Raw genomic sequence first — 21,574 nt, forward strand, 5'->3', positions numbered from 1 at the left:
TATTACGGATAAGTGTGCTTTATTGACGTCATAAAAGTGCATACGGACTTGAGATCTTAAAGACACAAGTGGATTAACAAGATAATACGTTTTTTTTTTGCTTTCTCATTGTAAGAAGTACGCAGGAAATACTGTGTTGGTACAAAAAATAAATTTAGAAATTTTGACGATGATGCACGAACGAATAATGTGTTGGTTTCTATCCGAAATCAGGGTTCATATTCCAACGAGATTAAATGATATTTGAGGTGGACAAAGCCGTATTTAGGAAAAGTTTGAAACGCTTGCACACGTTTTGGGACAATGTGAACCTCGAATGCTCTTACGTAATTCCAGACACCATACTGTAGATCTACATTGACCGATGTTTTAAAAAAGAAGGGCTGGATTGTGAAGGAAGAAGATACTTGTCTAACTACAAACGGATCAGTGAGGCGTGTTTACATTATTGCTTTTAAAATTGATGGTCAGGGCATTATTGTGGATCGAAGAATCCGGTTCGAATTGGGATGTCCACGAAGAAATGCAGAACATGCATAAACCTATCATGGACTATTTTAAATCTAATTACATCCTCAACCATATTGAAGTTTATGACTTGCTAATAGTTCTCGAGGGACTATTCCAAAATTCTTCGAAGATTTTAGAAACGCATTCGACCTGCCAACTTATTTTAGGGATAATACTGTTGTAAGTGTTCTAAAAAAATCATGTTAGATTTCAATTAGCCATTGTTTCAATTAATGACAATTATGTTTACTGTAATTGCGAGTTTCTATTACTGTATTATTAACACCGTTATTGTGTTTCCGTACTTACTTGCAAATGGCTTTTAAGAAACCCGGAGGTTCATTGCCGCCTTCACGTAAACCCACCATCGGTCTCTATCCTGTGCAAGATTAATCCAGTCTCTATCATCATATCCCACCTCCCTCAAATCCATTTTAATATTATCCTCCCATCTGCATCTCGGCCTCCCTAAATGTCTTTTTCACTTTGGTCTCCCAACTAACACTCTATATGAATTTCTGGATTTCTCCCATATGTGATACATGCCCTGTCCATCTCAAAAGTCTGGATTTAATGTTTCTAATTATGTCAAGTGAAGAATACAATGCGTGCAGTTCTGCGTTGTGTAACTTCCTCCATTCTCCTCTAACTTCATCCCTTTTAGCCCCAGATATTTTCCTAAGCACCTTATTCTCAAACACCCTTAATCTCTGTTCCTTCTCAAAGTGAAAGTCCACGTTTCACAAGCATACAGAACAACTGGTAATATAATTATTTTATAAATTGTAACTTTAAGATTTTTTGACAGCAGACTAGATGACAAAAGCTTCTCAACCGAATAATAACAGGCATTTTCCATATTTAATCTGCGTTTAATTTCCACCCAAGTGTCATTTATATTTGTTACTGTTGCTCCAAGATATTTGACTTTTTCCAACTCTTCGAAGTATAAATCTCCACTTTTTATGTTTCTATTTCGTACAATATTCTCGTCACGAGACATAATCATATACTTTGTCTTTTCGTGATTTACTTCCAAATCTATCGCTTTACTTGCTTCAAGTAAAATTTCCTTGTTTTCCCTAATCATTTGAGGATTTTCTCCTAACATATTCATGTCATCCGCATAGACAAGAAGCTAATGTAACCCGTTCAATTCCAAACCCTCTCTGTTATCTTGAACTTTCCTAATGACATATTCTAGAGCGAAGTTAAAAAGTAAAGGTGATAGTGCATCTCCTTGCTTTAGCCCGCAGTGAATTGGAAAAACATCAGATAGAAACTGGCCTATACGGACTCTGCTGTAAGTTTCACTGAGACACATTTTAATTAACCGAACTGGTTTCTTGGGAACACCAAATTCAATAAGAATATTATATAAAACTTCTCTCTTAACCGAGTCATATGCCTTTTTGAAATCTATGAATAACTGATGTACTGTACCCTTAAACTTTCATTTTTTCTCCAATATCTGTCGAATACAAAAAATATGACCAATAGTCGATCTATTACGCCTAAAACCGCACTGATGATCCCCAATAATTTCATCTACGTACGGAGTTAATCTTCTCAAAAGAAAATCGGACACAATTTTGTACGACGTCAACAAAAGTGATATTTCTCGAAAGTTATCACAGTTAGTCTTGTCCCATTGTGTTTCCGTACTAATATAATTTATTGTGAGTATACTAAATCTTACTGTTAGGTTTCGTAACAAGCTGTTTTTTACGGTGATGGGTTGTTAGCCCTTCGCCCAACCCCTAAGCTGAGGACCACCCCTTATCGGCTGTCCACGACTACTTATTCAATATTTTCGCAGCTACCCTCCATATCTGGAGGCCATTAGGAAAGTTCAGGATAATAGACAGGGTTTGGAGTTGAATGGGTTACATCAGCTTCTTGTCTATGCAGATGACGTGAATATGTTAGGAGAAAATCCACAAACGATTAGGGAAAACGCGGAAATTCTAGTTGAAACAAGCAAAGCGATAGGGTTGGAAGTAAATCCCGAAAAGACAAAGTATATGATTATGTCTCGTGACCAGAATATTGTACGAAATGGAACTATAAAAATCGGAGATTTATCTTTCGAAGAGGTGGAAAAATTCAAATATCTTGGACCAACAGTAACAAATATAAATGACACTCGGGAGGAAATTAAACGCAGAATAAATATGGGAAATGCGTGTTATTATTCGGTTGAGAAGCTCTTGTCATCTAGTCTTCTGTCAAAAAATCTGAAAGTTAGAATTTATAAAACAGTTATATTACCGGTTGTTCTGTATGGTTGTGAAACTTGGACTCTCACTTTGAGAGAGGAACAGAGATTAAGAGTGTTTGAGAATAAGGTTCTTAGGAAAATATTAGGGGCTAAGAGGGATGAAGTTACAGGAGAATGGAGAAAGTTACACAACGCAGAGCTGCACGCATTGTATTCTTCACCTGACATAATTAGGAACATAAAATCCAGACGTTTGAGATGGGCAGGACATGTAGCACGTATGGGCGAATCCAGAAATGCATATAGAGTGTTAGTTGAGAGGCCGGAGGGAAAAAGACCTTTGGAGAGGCCGAGACGTAGATGGGAAGATAATATTAAAATGGATTTGAGGGAGGTGGGATATGATGGTAGAGACTGGATTAATCTTGCTCAGGATAGGGACCAATGGCGGGCTTATGTGAGGGCGGCAATGAACCTCCGGGTTCCTTAAAAGCCAGTAAGTAAGTAAGTAAGTAAGTAAGTAAGTAAGTAAGTAAGTATACTGAATCTCAGGGCTACCTTTAGTGAAGGGCTGTTTATGAATGAACAATTTAGTAGATGCTGGCAACAAAACAAACCCTTAATTTCGCGTCATCAATTAATTTCTTCAAATTTTTGGTGCAAAGCCTTTAGTGATTGAGCTAAGAATGTAAAATGTCATTATTACTATTAAAAGCAAATAAATGAAGCAAAGGAGTTATGATTTAGCACAGTTCGTATATTATTGATGTAGCCTTGTCTTTCCTGGTTTCCTTTGTTAGGCCGTTGACCAAACACTTGGTCCAAACACACCACACCTCGCTGTTCAAATAGGAAGACTCCGGAGCATTCTGGCCAGACAGAACAACCATTTCTTCAAGATGTGAGAGAGATGGAGAGGGCAGAAACAGCAGAAGAAGGATAATTGACGAAGATGTGGGACTCCACCCAATCATTGCCTCGTAATGCAATAAACCCTCAATGCTTACAGCTAGATTGAACACCGCTTCTCACTAAAGGAACCTGTTACGTGCTATTCTAATGCAGTCAACGCGTCCATTTATATAGAATGAAGAGCTTTATTGCAGTCTTGATAGCTCAGTCTATAAACTGATTACGGCCTGGACTTCACAGGAATGAACACGGATCTCCGCCACTGAATTCCACAAATGTCTGCATATAAACCAGTACTCATCTGTTTTAGTACTCATCTTATGGTTACAAAAGATTCACATTATAGGTCATTATTGCGTAAAAATATACAATAAAACACAGTCCTATAAAGACTAGACGAGTCCTTTGTTTTGTATCCATATTGTATCCCAAAGTGGTCTTGTGGCATGGTGAGCACCTGATCAAGGAATCCTGATATCAATAAACTATTATACTAGTGTTAGTTCATATATCAGAGCTGGGTATTTGTGGAGATCGCGATATTCACGTAATGTTAGATATAAGCCTACGGCTTGTTTGTATTAATATTAAGGAATTAAGAGTTTATAAGAAGAAAGTAGCCACCCTACCCCATTATCTTCAGGTCTACTTGCCTCATAAGTGGTGCCTTTTGGTATCACTTGAGAGGTTCAGACCTGTCTTCGGACAATTGACTAAACAACAACAAACAACATTTAATGATCTCTATATAAAACTGAGTAATGATATCCTAATAGCGAAATATAAACATAATCGCGAATTATTACTACTATGTCGTTTTATATCGAATTTAAAATTCTGTTTTTTTTTTAATTATTATGGCTACTGGTAAACTGTTGTTCACTTGGATTTGTTATATCCAGAAACATTTTTGAGATCAAGCAAGCACTTGCAGTGTCTAATGCAGATTCTGAAATATATTTTTATTTATATTAAATTAGTATTCCAGTTACAAAAGAATTACATTTTGCACAATTTCCGTCAATCTCCGGCATGGGTATAAAACTATATCCAACAATCGCCAATATTAAAAAACACAAATGATAAAATTAATCTCCATATATACTTGACCCACGTAAAAGAAAACACTCCAACAATCTCCGCTGACACCAATATTAAAAAAACACAAATGATAAAATTCATCTCCATATATACCTGACCCTGGTAAAAGAAAACACTCCAACAATCTCAGCTGACACCAATATTAAAAAACACAAATGATAAAATTCATCTCCATATAGGCCTATAGGCCTACCTGACCCAGAAAGAAGAAAACACTCCAACAATCTCCGCTGACACCAATATTAAAAAGCACAAATTATAAAATTAATCTCCATATACTGTATACTTGCCCCGGGTATAAAAACACTTCAAAAATCTCCGCTGATATCAATATTAAAAACACAAATGATAAAATTAATCCCCATATATACCTGATGCTGGTAAAAAAAATTCAACAATCTCCGCTGTCACTAATATTAAAAACTCACTTACTTACTTACTTGCTTACAAACAGCTTTTAAGGAATCCGCAGGTTCGTTGCCGCCCTCACGTAAGCCCGCCATCGGTCCCTATCCTGTGCAAGATTAATCCAGTCTTTATCATCAAATCCCACCTCCCACAAATCCATTTTAATATTATCCTCCCATCCACGTCTCGGCTCCAATATTAAAAACAAAAATGATAAAATAGATCTCCATATATACCGTACCTGGTAAAAAAAAACACTTCGTACTTAATGTTCCCCCCACCGTTGTGGCTTTATGGATAGCGCTTACGCTTTCAGACCAAGCGGTCCGAGGTTCAGTTCACTGTGTGGGCAATTGAATAAATATATCTTTCGTCCACGAGACTGGGTGTTTGTTTCATTGTCTTGTGATTGCCCTGCGATGTCTCTGCTGTGGCCCTGTGTCATGCTAATCCCATGACCAGTGAGGCAAGCACTTGTGAGATGTCTAGTGTGTGATTCAGTGATTCTATCTCCACTATCCGCAATGGCGTGTAAGACTGAAAAGGGGAAGTTTAAACCGACTAAGAAAGAAGAAACAAAGATTTAATGTTCCTTTTCGCAGAGTGTAAACAGAAATGGTTAGTTGATTATATGGCGAAGACGGAATTATTTTAGACTGGAAATGAAAAAACGTAAATAGGCCTACTAGAATAAAAGCCGTCCACAGACTATGTTCAACACAAAATAGAGGGTGTTTCAAAAGCGATGGTCAATAATTTACTGATGAAAAGTAGAAACTGAAAGAAGCAAGAGAGCTCCAGTAAACATTGGTTCGCAAATTAACAGTTCATGCGATATTGCCTTATGTAAAGAAAGGCCTGTACCGTGGCCTCCTAGGTCACCGGAATTAAATCCGATTAAATTTCTGTGTTTGGAGTCATATAAAAGCCTGGTTTAAACTTCAGAGGTCAACACACTTCAGGAATTGCGGTTTTGGATTGAACGTGCCTTTCAGTAAATAAGAAATGATCCAGGACTGCCCGAGAGGATTCGCAGCTCACTACAGAGAAGAGCACAAAGTTGCGTTCAGATGCATGGACAACATTTTGAACACTTGCTCTACGTAGAATTCAGTTAGGGATGTCTGCACGTCTGCTCTTAGTCAGCGAATAATCTCAACAAAGGTTAATTTGCGGATCAATGTGTATTGAAGCTTTTTTTTTTTTTTTTGCTTGAGTTAGTTTGTACTTTTAATCTGTAAGTTATTGGTCATCAATTTTGAAACACCCTGTATAACAGGATCTGTTCGGAATCAAAATCTGGTCATCTCTGACCAAGCTACTGTTGGAACGTGTAGTCGTAACGTCTGTTATTATTTTAAAGGCAATTTGCCAACCAAGGAGGTGAATGAACATTGTGATTTATCTATTACTAAAGGAAGTCCTAGCAGAAATATTTGCGGGAATTCCAGGCACAGTTCGAGTCAGGTTTCCTGACCCATATGCGAGCCGGGTGCCTTCTGACTGCAAATCAGACGCCTGGGATTATGTATTGCCAATAAACTCATAACTCATGCGACCTAAATTGCATTGGCACAGATGAGAAACAACTTCCAAATATAGCGAGCTCTGAGACAACGGTAGATATCTGGCGCCCTGACCAATAAGCGACCATCTGAGCGATCGGAGTGAAAGTGTCAGCGAAACTGCGCCGAACTCTTGTTTATATGACTGTCCACAGTGTAAACAAGGACATTACTACGTCACAGATTACGAGTATCATTATAAGGTGACACTTTTCTCTTATTTGTATATGCGTAGACCCAATTGCCTTGTCACTAGAGGGAAAGAAATTCGATTCTCAACAGATCTTATGAGAAAACAAAGCAATTGACTCAAATTTCTCCTTCGGTTATTGAACTCTTGTTGTAAAAATGGATAAATATCAGAAAGTACAATAATTCTTGTCATTTTACATAGTTTACAATAAACAAAATATTCTATTGCAAAGAAAGGACCTGTGTCAAGACCAGAATAAAAACAAAAACACACATAAGATCGCATCCTCATTCAGAAAACAGAAATGCAACATAGCATACAGAACAGAAAACACACTACAAAGACATCTCAACGCACAAACAACACAAACAAATAAATACAACCACACAGGCGTATACAAACTCACATGCAACAGTTGCTACAGTTTCTACATTGGACAGACAGGCAGATCATTCCAAACTCGATACAAAGAAACATTAAAGCAATAACCAGAGGACACAATACACCTTCATATGCCGACATAACTAATGCTAACCACACATACAATAACATAAACACAGACATGGAAATCCTACACATACAACCCAAAAACCAAAAACTCAACACACTAGAACAATATGAAATATACAGACACACTAAAACACACCCTAATCAAATTCTCAACACACAGATCAATTTCAGAACACACACACTATTTGACTCAACTCTTCATCACACGAACGCACCCACACAACAGGCAGCGATGTTGAGATGACGCCAAGAAGACACAGAAGGCTCTGAAGATGGTGTCAAGTAGCACCGAAACAGCTCAGCTGTAAGCCGCACATGCTTACATAATAAAATTAACACAAGTTCGTCATTTAATCAATTATTTAGAATAAAAATCTTATTCTTATGCAGATGATACAGTTTTTCTTTCCCTCCCGCCCTCTTTTCCGGAGAGGAGAGGCTCAAAGGTTTACCCCTGTACCCGACACCGAGTAGGGAGAAAGATGTAATTCTACGTTCAGAAATCAGGAAGGAATCGAAAATAAAGAATTGTTACAAACGATCCTTTTTAAGTTTCAGAAGCTATTCAGGAACGATGAGACGATGTGACTAATTTGAGACTTAGGCCTAATGGAATGACGTAAATAACCGAAGTAGCCTATTTCACAAAGGCATGGTGTTGTAGATTACAAATTACTGGTGAAAGATGTTGTAAAGTATAGAATTGTATCTTTCTGTTCCACGAACGTATTAACGTGTCTTGTACATTACCAATGAAACGCTACAAGTGACGTCATATCAACGTCATAACATGAAGCAGCTATTTATCTTCGTATTTCATTCGTCGAATTAGGTTATGTTTGTCTCTTTAATCGTAATGTTGTACTTTAAGGTAGATTATACAGCAAAGATTCGTAGTATATATACTGCAATACTTATATGAATGTCGTAACCCTGCAATGTTATTTATTTTAGTTTATTTCTTTGATAATGAAAAATTTATTTTCTTATTATTATCATCGTGTTCTTTCGCAGTCCCCGTATAATAATCCGCGATAGTTTCCTACATTAGCCAACAGATGCCGCTAATTACGATCTTCACCAGTCAAACTTAATTGTTACGGAGCTGTAAACACTGCAAAATTATTGAAATGGTGTCAAAGGAGATTAAATTGTTTCTTTTGAAGGAAATAGAAGCAAGAAAAGATATTTTATACCTCATATTTGTCACAATACTTCTTAATGTTATGAAATAAATATATTTAAATAGCATTAGCACATGTATGTGTTAATCTCCTTTCATTAGTAGAGAATATTTGACTATTCACAAGTTACAAATACTAGTACTTTTCTAGAACACAATCATGAAACTTCACTTGTAATTCATAAGTATGGAGTGGTAAAGTACAACTGTAGATAACTCTTTTGTGGAACAGAAACTCTAATATTTATACTACTTACCAGAGAATTTACTTGTAATGTACAACATCATACCTTTGTGGAATAGGCCCCTGTTTGTACGGGAAGCCCGACAAATCGTATCGGGAAATAAGTACCGCGACAATTTGTTCCAAGAATATAATTTGTACCGCGACATTTCGTCCCAAGAATAATAATTCGTCCCACGACAAATTGATCCAAAAATATTTCGTCCCGAATCTACGACGTACCACGACATATTTTCCCACTGCAAAATTTTAATAATTAAGAAATTTTAGTTGCTTAATAACAGACGAAAATTTAAAACAAGATCCAAATTCGTTGTACAAACTGGTTAAACATCATGGAACGTCCACGTCTCACCATACCTCAGAAAGTCAAAACCAAATTAATTTGGAAAGGATATTTGTACACCAAAAGCATAGGGAAGCAAGGAAGAAAACAGAATGGAGATGTGAAAGAAGAGAAGAATGTTCTGCTAGAGTTCATTTAGAGTCACATCAAGTTCTAAACGAAAGTGATCATACACATGGGAAAATTCAGCAATATATCCGAGCTCTGGGGCACGTCATAGCAGGAAATCTATTCTAAAAGTATTATGTAATGTTTTATTTCAGTGAACAGTGCATTAATAAATACTTGTGAAAACACTTATGACTTATGCAAATCTGGCTTTCAGGTAATATCTCCCTGTAAAGCAGGTTTGGATAATTTCAAGGAAAAATTGTTCCGGGGGCGGGTAACGATCCCGGGATCCTTCGCTTACCGCGCGAACGCTCTACCGACTGAGCTACCCCAGGAACTATACACGACACCGTCACAATTTTTTCTTTATATCCACACAACTCACATGAGCTGACAAGATGCCAGAACTCAACTGTGAGTGCACACAAATGCTGTGTGACTTAAATTGTGGCTTTCTGTTAACGTACGAAATTATTCAAACCTGCTTTACAGGGAGCTACTACCTGAAAGCCAGATTTGCATAATACATTCGTTACTGGAGGTACTTTAACAGAAAGCCACAATTTAAGTCACACAGCATTTGTGTGCACTCATAGCTGAGTTCTGGCATCTTGTCAGCTCATTAGAGTTGTGTGGATATAAAGGAAAAATTGTGACGGTGTCGTGTATAGTTCCTGGGTAGCTCAGTCGGTAGAGCGTTCGCGCACTTATGACTTAGCCTATTTGGCACAAACGTGGGACGAAAACATGTTGGGACAAATACTTTGGAACGATTTGTTGCGGTACAAATCTTGTAGCGGTACCAAAACGCGTTGTGACAAATAGTTTGGGACGAATTTGTCGCGGTACGATTTTTCCAGGACGAATAGCCGTAGATTTGTTTGTAGGTACTTCTTGTACCTTAAAATGCCATTTTCCCCTAATATGATCGAGTCTTGATTCTCAGTGAGAAACCATCAACCTATAGTTTTAACAAGAGATAAAAAAAAAATGCACTATAATGATGTTCGAAGAGACTACTGTCACGGTCCATGGTTTGAGAACCACGGAATATGGCAATGGAGCCGACACACCTGATGCTTGGAAATGAGTTGTTAGTTAAAGAGAGAATTAATTTTCATGGATATTTGAAGAAAAAAGCAGAATTATAGCTTCCTGTTCCTATATGAAACAGATGTTAGTCCTTGCTGCACAAGCTTACGCCGTGGCCTCGTGCAGATCCGCTCTTCCTTCATTCTATTGTTGTCCTTTTCGGTGAGGCGGAGCGGCCGGCCGGCTCATGTAACCGCATCCATCTTCCTCAAGGGGCCCACGTAACAGAGATGGCCTTAAGATACACCGGCGCGTTGTCTAGCCATTCCTACATTCGTTCGTTGCACTGCTTTCCTTCGTGTGAATTTATCGTCATTAGACATGGCCGTAACAGACTTGCCCTCTTCTCCCATTCATAACAGCACAGAATAATACAAGCATCTCGTCATTACCATTCTCAAGGATTGGCTCTTGTATCCCATTCGGCACCAAACAAACATAATACACTTTTACTACGAGACTTAACAGCGTATGTATAAAGTTAGGTCTACAAATCCATTGGCTCAATGCTCAATTTTTCTATATTTCTGATTTATGTATACGGAGTGAACCGTAATTAATGTCATTAATTTTAGGGGGTTATTCTTTGAGATATACTTACTGGCTTTTAAGGAACCCGAAGGTTCATTGCCGCCCTCACATAAGCCCGCCAGAGGTCCCTATGCTAAGCAAGATCAATCCAGTCTCTATCATCATATTCCATCTCCCTCAAATCCATTTTAATATTATCTTCCCATCTACGTCTCGGCCTCCCCAAAGGTCTTTTTCTCTCCGGCCTCCCAACTAACACTCTATATGCATTTCTGGATTCGCCCATACGTGCTACATGTCCTGCCCATCTCAAACGTCTGGATTTAATGTTCCTAATTATGTCAGGTGAAGAATACAATGCGTGCAGTTCTGCGCTGTGTAACTTTCTCCATTCTCCTGTAACTTCATCCCTTTTAGCCCCAAATATTTTCCAAAGCACCTTATTCTCAAACACCCTTAACCTATGTTCCTCTCAAAGTGAGAGTCCAAGTTTCACAACCATACAGAACAACCGGTAATATAACTTTTATAAATTCTAACTTTCAGATTTTTTGACAGCAGACTGGATGATAAAAGATTCTTTGAGATATTTCAAACAAAAAACGTTTAGTACAATTTTGCTCGTTTTTGCTTCCTTTTCGAGATAAAAATTGTTTTGTAAGAAACATTTCATATCGTGTTCTGAGAAAGTCATTTATTTAATTCCTAATATGCTCAGTCGGGGGTCAAAGGCTAATTGGGATTTCCCGGTCTTTGATCGGGTCAAAAACTCTGATAGAACTGATATTTAACCCTTGCGGTAAATTTCAGTGAAGTCCGGAGGGCCTAATTAATCAAATCCACTCTGCTCACCTCCACGCTGGGGCCCCCTGGGATCTTTTAAGATGCGAAAGAGAGAGTGGTGTGCGGAAAGCAACGGGAAGCTACCGCATTTACCTCTCCTAAGAAAAACTGCAAACATTGTATGATGAGTCTTTCCACAGTGATAGACGACATTAAGATATATGGGTCATATGAAGAGAGAAAGAGGAAGGCAGAAAATAGGAAAGACTGGAGAATGCTGGGTTTGCAGTGAAAGACCTGCCCTTGGGCAGAACAGAATGAATGAATGAATGAATGCTCAGTCAATTTAAGAGAACAGTGTATTATGACAATAAAATGATTGGAAGTATTATAGTTTTGTTCTTTAAATGTGCAGATATTTGATCCAGACTAATGTAACTTTTCGTTCTGCAAATAAATTTTACAAAGCTACATTTGTTCGGATCAAATTTCTGTATATTTAAAGGACAAAACTAAAATTCCTTCTATCATTCATTATCATAATACACTGCTCTCTTAAATTAACTGAGCATATTGGGAATTAAATCAATGGCTTTCCCAAAACACGCTATGAAATGTTTTATATATAAAACAATTTTTATCTCTAAATAGAAACGAAAATGAGGAAAATTGTACTTAACTTTTTTGTTTGAAATATCTAAAAAAATAACCACCTGAAAATAATGACATTGCTTACGGTTCACTCTGAATATGCCGTATGTGCAATCATTGTAATATAATGTAAGTGTAAGGCACAAACTGCGAGTACAAAGAATCCGTTCTGAATATCCCCTTACGCAGGGGATCACCAGAGATAGGTCGCAATATAACAAATGTAGCCTAGGTCTAGCATATATATAATGTTGTGTAATTTATTACATCATAATGCAGAATGTTTGTCCCATATATGGTGTTGAACAATCAGCACTCCAAGATGTTTGATTCGATTATAATTATTATACATGAACAGTGATAATTTAGAGATAATATTGTATCCGTGTGCTTCCCTTGTTCTTCTTCTCTTCCACTTGTTCTCCTAGTATTCCCCTTATTATCCCTATATCCCATTGTTCTCATTCCATTCCCCATGATTTTCCTCCTACCTCTTGTTCTTCTTGTATTCTCCTTGTTTTCTTTGTCTTCTCGTGTTCTGCTTTTCTCCCCCTTCTCTTTATTATTGTTTTTGTAACAATTGTTTTTTCCTTTTTTTCTTGATTTTTTCTTCTTTAATACTTTATTCTTATTTTGCTATCTTTTCGCTTCAACTTTTCTTCTCGTACTTTTATCTACTTTGTTTCTTTCTTTCTCTCTTTTTGTTCTTTTGTTTTCTTCTCGTTTTTTAAATCTTTCTACTTGATATTAATACTATTTTCTTCTTTTGCTTATGCATTTTACTTGCTCTTTTCTGCATTTTTTTTGTAGTCGTATGTTTATAATCTTCCTCGTTTCCTTTTTTGTTCTTATTCTTATGCTTTTTAATATGTCGTCTTTCTTTTATATTTCCTCTTCTCTTTAATTTCATGACTTTCTTTGTTTTGTATCTCTATTCAAACAGTATTTGATTCATTCATTCATTCATTTATAATTTTCTGCCTAAAGGCAGGTATTTGACTCTATGCACAGCATTCTCCAATCTTTCCTATTTTCTGCCTTCCTCTTAGTCTTCGTCTTCACATTTACTTACTAACTTACTTACTTACAAATGGCTTTTAAGGAACCCGAAGGTTCATTGCCGCCCTCACATAAGCCCGCCATAGGTCCCTATCCTGAGCAAGATTAATCCAGTCTCTATCATCATATCCCACCTCCCTCAAATCCATTTTAATATTATCCTCCCATCTACGTCTCGGCCTCCAAAAAGATATTTTTCCCTCCGGTCTCCCAACTAACACGCTACATGCATTCCTGGATTCGCCCATACGTGCTACATGCCCTGTCCATCTCAAACGTCTGGATTTAATGTTCCTAATTATGTCAGGTGAAGAATACAATGCGTGCAGTTCTGCGTTGTGTAGCTTTCTCCATTCTCCTGTAACTGCATTCCTCTTAGCCCCAAATATTTTCCTAAGAACCTTATTCTCAAACACCCTTAATCTCTGTTCCTCTCTCAGAGTGAGCGTCCAAGTTTCACAACCATACAGAACAACCGGTAATATAACTGTTTTATAAATTCTAACTTTCAGATTTTTTGACAGCAGACCTGATGACAAAAGCTTCTCAACCGAATAATAACACGCATTTCCCATATTTATTCTGAGTTTAATTTCCTCCCGAGTGTCATTTATATTTGTTACTGTTGCTCAAAGATATTTGAATTTTTCCACCTCTTCGAAGGATAAATCTCCAGTTTTTATATTTCCATTTCGTACAATATTCTGATCACGAGACATAATCACATACTTTGTCTTTTCGGGATTTACTTCCAAACCGATCGCTTTACTTGCTTCAAGTAAACTTTCCGTGTTTTCCCTAATCCTTTGTGGATTTTCTCCTAACATCGTCTTCATATTTATCTTTTCTTATTTCTAGTGGTTTTATTTTGTACTATCATCCATGTTCTTTTTATACCTTATTCCTGCTGCTCCTTTTCTTTTTCCATTGCACATTTTCTTCTCTTTTATTGTACATCTTCTCGTTTTTCTTATTATACTTTTTATTCTTGTCTTTCTCTTCTTTTGTTTTCTCTTTATATTCTCTATTTCTGTTTTTTCTTTATTTTGTCTCTTCTTGTCTTTTCTTGTTTAACCAGTTTTCACTTTGTAATCTTGGCCTCGTTTTCTTTTCTGTTCATTTCTTCCTATTCTTCCTTATTTCTTATTCTCTGTCTTCTTTTCTTTTATCTATTCAAAATTTTACTTTTTGGTCTACACTACTTCAACGTCACTCCACGGAAATGTCACACAGTAACCCCTCTGACCATAATTACCGTTTGTGTGATAACAGAGTGGAAGGGGCTGGATCTTAACATGTAAATCCTAAAAACTCCTGCGAAAGATACCCACGAATTGAGGCATTCGTATCGAAACGGAGCAGGCAAAGGCGTTGAGAATGCTGCGCTCCGAATACAAGTCGGACAACCTGTTTTCCGTGTGATGACGAAAGTAAAAGTGAAGTCTCTCGTTCTGGCCGAGTCGCACGTGGGCGTATAGGAGACGTGGAGTTAAATCAGAACACACTGTCGATCTCGGTGTATAAATAGACTTACGCGTTGCATGTCCGTGAAGTGAAGATCTCTCAGAACAGCTTGTGATGTTCACGACTCTTCGATCGTGCCCCTTGCCACAAACGCCTATTAACTTGGAAGAAGACCTTCCGGTCTTTCTCTTTTCACATACGGCCTTTGAATCATGTTCAAACATGGACATACTTTCTATCATCATCGTTAGCACCATGATCATCATGACCACCACCATCATAATCATTCCTTGAGTTACTAGTGCACCATGTCACTTGCTACTTTTCTCATTATGAATGATGTTTCCAGTACTGATTTCTTTTTTGTGCTAAGATATTTAAATCTTTCCTTATGTGGTTTCAATTTTTCAGCACTTTCCTTACAATTCTTGCAACCCAATTACTTCGTGTTCAACATTCGCATGAATTGTCTATATTTTTATGTCTACATTCTAGTTATTAGGGTTATTATTACACACTGTATGTTAATTGACGAATACTCATAAGCGAACATTCTCATAGGGGCGAATAAAAATTATTTTGTGCGAGATCGTGCGTATTTGCTTGGTTTCCGCACAAAACCAACCCGCGGTAAGTCTAAAATTCCACATTCAGTATTCCCAACCTAACGCACATAACAATTTCCCTCTTCTTATCGCTTAAGTGACATATTGATTTTACTGCTTTAGGCTTCTAACATATTATTTTTAGAGACATTCAATATAGTAATAATTATAAATTGGAAACTTACCACTGAAATTTCACCTAAATTGCACCGTTAATTATTGTTTTTAAATATTTGCAAAAATTAAGTAAACTCTACAACTCCACTAAAGTTACTGGATTCGTGATGCAAGTAACATTAAGGAAGCCGTGAAAAAATCAACAAGATTCCAGATGCCGATGTTATTACTGCAATATGTTATATAAATAATATTGTTAAAATATTAAAATGAAAAATAAATCATTACATTACCTTACCGTTTGTTTTAAGTTCGCATTTATGGACTGGGGGAAAAAAAAGACAGACATATCACGGCTTGCTGGAGTATAGTAAACACAGAAAACATTTTAAAGCAACAATGTTGAAGATAGATATTTTTGTTCTACAAATTTGCCGTCATTGAACAGAAACCAAGATGGAGATTTCATTGCAACTAATTATTAATTCCTCTTTCAGGTATGTAATAAACGATCTTCGCACAAAATAATGTACGATACACGAGCGGTATGTTTTCTTTCAATTCTCGGAAATTAAAAAAGCTCAACTACGTTTCGCTTTTTCAAACTTTTCCTCGAGCATGAAAACTTCAACATACCGTTCTTGTAACGCATATTACTATTTTTCCTTCCATCATGTAAGTAATGTCAAAACAAGTGCTTGTACAAATTTTGGCCACTCGAGCGCAATTACGGGAGCCGTAAAAAATAAGTTTCCCTGGGGTCGTTTACAGAAAGAAAATACATTTTCATTGAAAAAACTTATTGGAACAGATACAACAACTGTTGAGCTATTTTTCAACATATTCCACACCGGAATTGATACATTTGTCATACCGTTGGATCGACAGAGAGGTGCAGACGGCTGTCACATACTGGTTCCGATCCCAGTCGGCAGACTTCTACGACACAGGGATACAAACATAATCTCATGGTATGACAAATATCTCAATTCCGGTGGGGAATATGTTGAAAAATAGCGCAACAGTTGTGTCTGTTCCAACAAATCTTTTTATGAAATTGTTTTCTTCCTGTAAACGGCCCTAGAGAAACTTATTTTTACATCCATCGTAATTACATTTGAGTTGTCGAAATTTGTATAAACACTTATTTGACATTAACACGATGGAAGGAAAAAAAACTCTTATCTACCCCCATGAGAATGTTTGCTTGTTAGATATTCCGGTGTGTGTAGGCCTACCACAGAAATCATCTAATTTCATTTACAAGAGCAGAAAAAAGTTTAACTGCACTTTTTCTATAATAATAATAATAATAATAATAATAATAATAATAATAATAATAATAATAATAATAATAATAATAATCTGTACCATAATCATAATATATAATTAATAATAATTTATTATTATTATTGTTATTGCTGGTTGCAATGTACACAACTAAAAACTAAGACACGCAGCCTGGAAGTCACGGCCGTGGATATAGCATAGAGGTTTGATTATTCTGAATTATAGGCGTCCAGTGTTGTCCTAGGTTGATATCAGGAGTTCTGATGTTCCAGTGTCACAAAGTTGCCCTTGTGTCTGTGTCAGGTTAAAAAGAAAAAAATAAATAAACAAATCCGTGATACTTCTACGTGGCATAAAATTATTATTATTATTATTATTATTATTATTATTATTATTATTATTATTGTTGTTTATTTAACGACGCTCGCAACTGCAGAGGTTATATCAGCGTCGCCGGTGTTCCGGAATTTTGTCCCGCAGGAGTTCTTTTACATGCCAGTAAATCTACTGACATGAGCCTGTCGCATTTAAACACACCTAAATGTCATCGACCTGGGCTGAGATCGAACCCGCAACTTCGAGCACAGAAGGCCAGCGCTATACTGATTACGCTACCCAGACCGACTAATATTATTATTATTATTATTATTATTATTATTATTATTATTATTACGACTAGGCCTCGACTGTCAACGCCAAAGTTGTATTGGAATGTCGCGATTGGACATGAAATTTGCGACGGGCAAAATCAGTGTTTGGAGGAGGATGTCGCGAGGTACATCCTTCTCCTACTCGAACAGTTTTCCGGCTTATCATTTTTATCACTATTATCATCATTTCGGTACAATGCAGATACACATTCCATGCTGCACCACAGATATCGCTGAAGTCGAGTTGGTGCTCTACAAATCTGCAACATCGGCGCATTACTCCTAAATATCAAATAATTAATGAAAGACCTACCCGCCGATAAGGGAAAGGAATATACGGCATTAAATTTAGATTTAACAAGCCAAGTAAGTCTCTGCTGCTGAACAAATAGGTTCTAATAATTCTTATACGGCACACTATATTTTACGAAAGTTTGGTCTTGAGCACAATAACAATAACAGTACTACAAGGGTGTATGACTTTTGTATAGAATAACTTTTGTATACGATAATTTAAATTGTCACTTAGTTTTTGGTAGAGATGCTTCTATCTTTAAGCTGTTGGTGTCCTACAATGTTGCCAAGATTCACGACATTGTGTAAGAGTGGGAATGAGAGTGTTAAGAATGATAACGAACGTTAAACAGAGATGATAAATGAAACTAAACGAAAAGCTAAGGCAGCTGTCATTGGCGTCTTCATAAAATTTAAAGATTTGTAGACTTTATCTTTCAAGTAATTTTTGGTTTAACATACAATAGATTACATACATTACATGCATTACACACATACATACATACATTACATTCATTCATATTACATTACATACATACATGCATGTTATGTATGTCTAACATACATTACATACATGTATTGCATAGCCTATAATATTTTTGTTAAATCAACTGTCTGAAAACAGGTTACAACCTCATAAATGAGCCATATTAAGAATCGTTTAGAATACAAAAATTGTGCTTGAATGTGTTATGTACAGTAGTGGCAAAAGAAAAAACTGGACCGACGGAATAATCAAAGTCCCCGAAATGAGCCACTGCGCATGCCACGCCCGCATTCACAAGATAGTGAGTACTCTATTGAAATTTTTGTAGTTTCGACTGCTGATGTAGCCCATTTCGAAAGCCATTAGAAAATAAGCTGGTAAAATTCATGTTTTGGGAATAATAATTTAATTAAGTAGTAAAATATCGCTGCAATCGAAAAGTATTGGAAATAAATTTGAATAAGGAACAAAAGAAAAAGTTTCCTTCCCAGGCAGGATTCGAACCACGAAAGTCTTAAATACCAGTCTATCGTGCTCTGGAGTGAACAAGGCTCTGAAATTAGCTACAAGGGTCGGTCCGGTTTTTTTTGCCGCTACTGTACATAAAGGAATGAATGATAAGGTGTACAAAGTAATCATAATTTACTATGAAAATGAGCCGATAATCAATTTCATGTCACACAGAAAAGTGGACCTCAGGACCTGTCCCAATTTCGACCTGTAGTTTGAAATCTCATAAATTTGTAATAATTATAATTTAGCCAATATCCGTTTTAAAATGCACGATGGCGCAATGAAAATGCGAGAAATCAGCTATAGCGCAGTGGAAACCTATTGCTAGAAGAAATTGTCTTGCAACCACCTTCGCCGACACAGATCTCACACGAGATCGAACCTCCGTCACCTTGCTTGAGAAACAGTCAGCTGAGTGCTCATGCAGTGCTGACCCTTACGGAATGTCATGATTCCTCGCAGCTGGGAATCGAACTCGGAACTGAAGCACCTGTGCGCCCCCAGGTTGTCATGGTGATGGGCTGGACCACGATTGTTACACAGATCAGATGCTGTGCGATGTATAAGATGGATGCGGTGCCATTAAACGACCGAACCGAATCGAAAAGTCGGCAGAGCAGAGGAGGAGGGGAGGGGGATGCTGGGAGGTTGCCTGACCGGCTCCCGTGCCATGCCGCCTGCCCGACTCCCTTCACCGCGCTCTCTGGGGCTACACAATCTCAGCCAAGGTTGCCAGCTATGTTCTCAAAATTATCACCACTTCAGCAGCATGTACACAACTTCGAGATCTACAAAACGTGTTGCGAAAAACCATGGGTGTTGGAAAGTAGAAAAAAATATAATTTACAGCACTTCACCCAGCTACAAATTCTTCCTTTATTTCTCCTTTTCCAACTGCTTCCACTTCCCTGTTGTAGTTCCCCATCCTCTTCCATTTTCTATTCTAATTTCTTTTCTGCTCGACATCATTGTGCTTGATCACCTTCTCTTGTTCCTTCTCTTTCTGCTCGACCTCCTATCTTCCTCCCCTTTTTCCTTGACCTAGTTTTCTTCCTTCTCTTTTTCCTCTAATTTCTACTCATCCTATTTCTAATCGACCTCTATATCATCTTTTTTTCGACCTCCTCACCTTCTTTCTCTTTCTGTTCGGCTCTACACCACCTTCTTCCTCTTTGTGCTCGTTCTCCTCAAATTTTTCCTACCGCTTCTGTTCGACTTCTTCACCACCTTCCTCATCTTTCTGTTCGACTTCTTCACCACCTTCCTCCTCTTTCTGTTCGACTTCTTCACCACCTTCCTCCTCTTTCTGTTCGACTTCTTCACCACCTTCCTCCTCTTTCTGTTCGACTTCTTCACCACCTTCCTCCTCTTTCTGTTCGACCTCTTCACTATCTTCCTCCTCTTTGTGTTCGACCTCTTCACCACCTTCCTCCTCTTTCTGCTCGACCTCCTTCCCTTTCTTCTCGACTTCTTCACTATTTTCTCCTCTTTCTGTTCGACCTCTTCACCTTTCTCCTCTTTCTGTTCGACCTCTTCACCTTCCTCCTCTTTCTGTTCGACTTCTTCACCACCTTCCTCCTCTTTCTGTTCGACTTCTTCACCACCTTCCTCCTCTTTCTGTTCGACCTCTTCACTATCTTCCTCCTCTTTGTGTTCGACCTCTTCACCACCTTCCTCCTCTTTCTGCTCGACCTCCTTCCCTTTCTTCTCGACTTCTTCACTATTTTCTCCTCTTTCTGTTTGACCTCTTCACCTTCCTCCTCTTTCTGTTCGACCTCTTCACCTTCCTCCTCTTTCTGTTCGACCTCTTCACCTTCCTCCTCTTTGTGTTCGACCTCTTCACCACCTTCCTCCTCTTTCTGCTCGACCTCCTTCTCTTTCTTCTCGACTTTTTCACTATCTTCCTCCTCTTTCTGTTCGACCTCTTCACCTTCCTCCTCTTTCTGTTCGACCTATTCACCTTCCTCCTCTTTCTGTTCGACCTCTTCACCTTCCTCCTCTTTCTGTTCGACCTCTTAACCTTCCTCCTCTTTCTGTTCGACCTCTTCACCTTCCTCCTCTTTCTGTTCGACTTCTTCATCTTCCTCCTCTTTCTGTTCGACCTCTTCACCTTCCTCCTCTTTGTGTTCGACCTCTTCACCACCTTCCTCCTCTTTCTGCTCGACCTCCTTCTTTCTTCTCGACTTTTTCACTATCTTCCTCTTTCTGTTCGACCTCTTCACCTTCCTCCTCTTTCTGTTCGACTTCTTCATCATCTTCCTTCTCTTTCTGTTCGACCTCTTCACCTTCCTCCTCTTTCTGTTCGACTTCATCATCTTCCTCCTCTTTCTATTCGACTTCTTCATCACCTTCCTCCTCTTTCTGTTCGACTTCTTCACTATTTTCCTCCTCTTTCTGCTCGACCTATTCACTATCTTTCTCCTCGACTTTCTGACCTTCCTCCTCTTTCTGCTTGATCTCCTCACATTCTTTCTTCTTCTTCTGAAGAGCACGAAATTCAACTATGAGAAGCTGTTCACAGCAAGCTTTTGAGACCTTCATTGTGCTTAACCAGACTAGATTATGAAAGGAATTTAAGAAGCTACAAGTAGACAACGTGGGAGGGAATGTGACATCATGCCAAAATGAGCAGATCATTGTTGTGAATGTGTAAGAACTATCTATTTCAGTCGGCATTTTCATATGGTCCCAAGAACAGTGAGACTTGGATCCAAAGGAAAGATAGAGTGACCAT

General features: G+C 37.8%; 1 protein-coding gene across 1 annotated transcript in view; it reads left to right on the forward strand.

Annotated features, from left to right (window-relative positions):
• The window catches only part of chas (chascon), a 472,926-nt gene that overhangs the window by 239,205 nt on the left and 212,147 nt on the right, over positions 1-21,574 (forward strand). The window lies entirely within an intron of this gene.

The sequence above is a fragment of the Periplaneta americana genome, chromosome 15 (genome assembly GCF_040183065.1).
Source record: "Periplaneta americana isolate PAMFEO1 chromosome 15, P.americana_PAMFEO1_priV1, whole genome shotgun sequence".
NCBI classification, from domain to species: Eukaryota; Metazoa; Arthropoda; class Insecta; order Blattodea; family Blattidae; genus Periplaneta; species Periplaneta americana.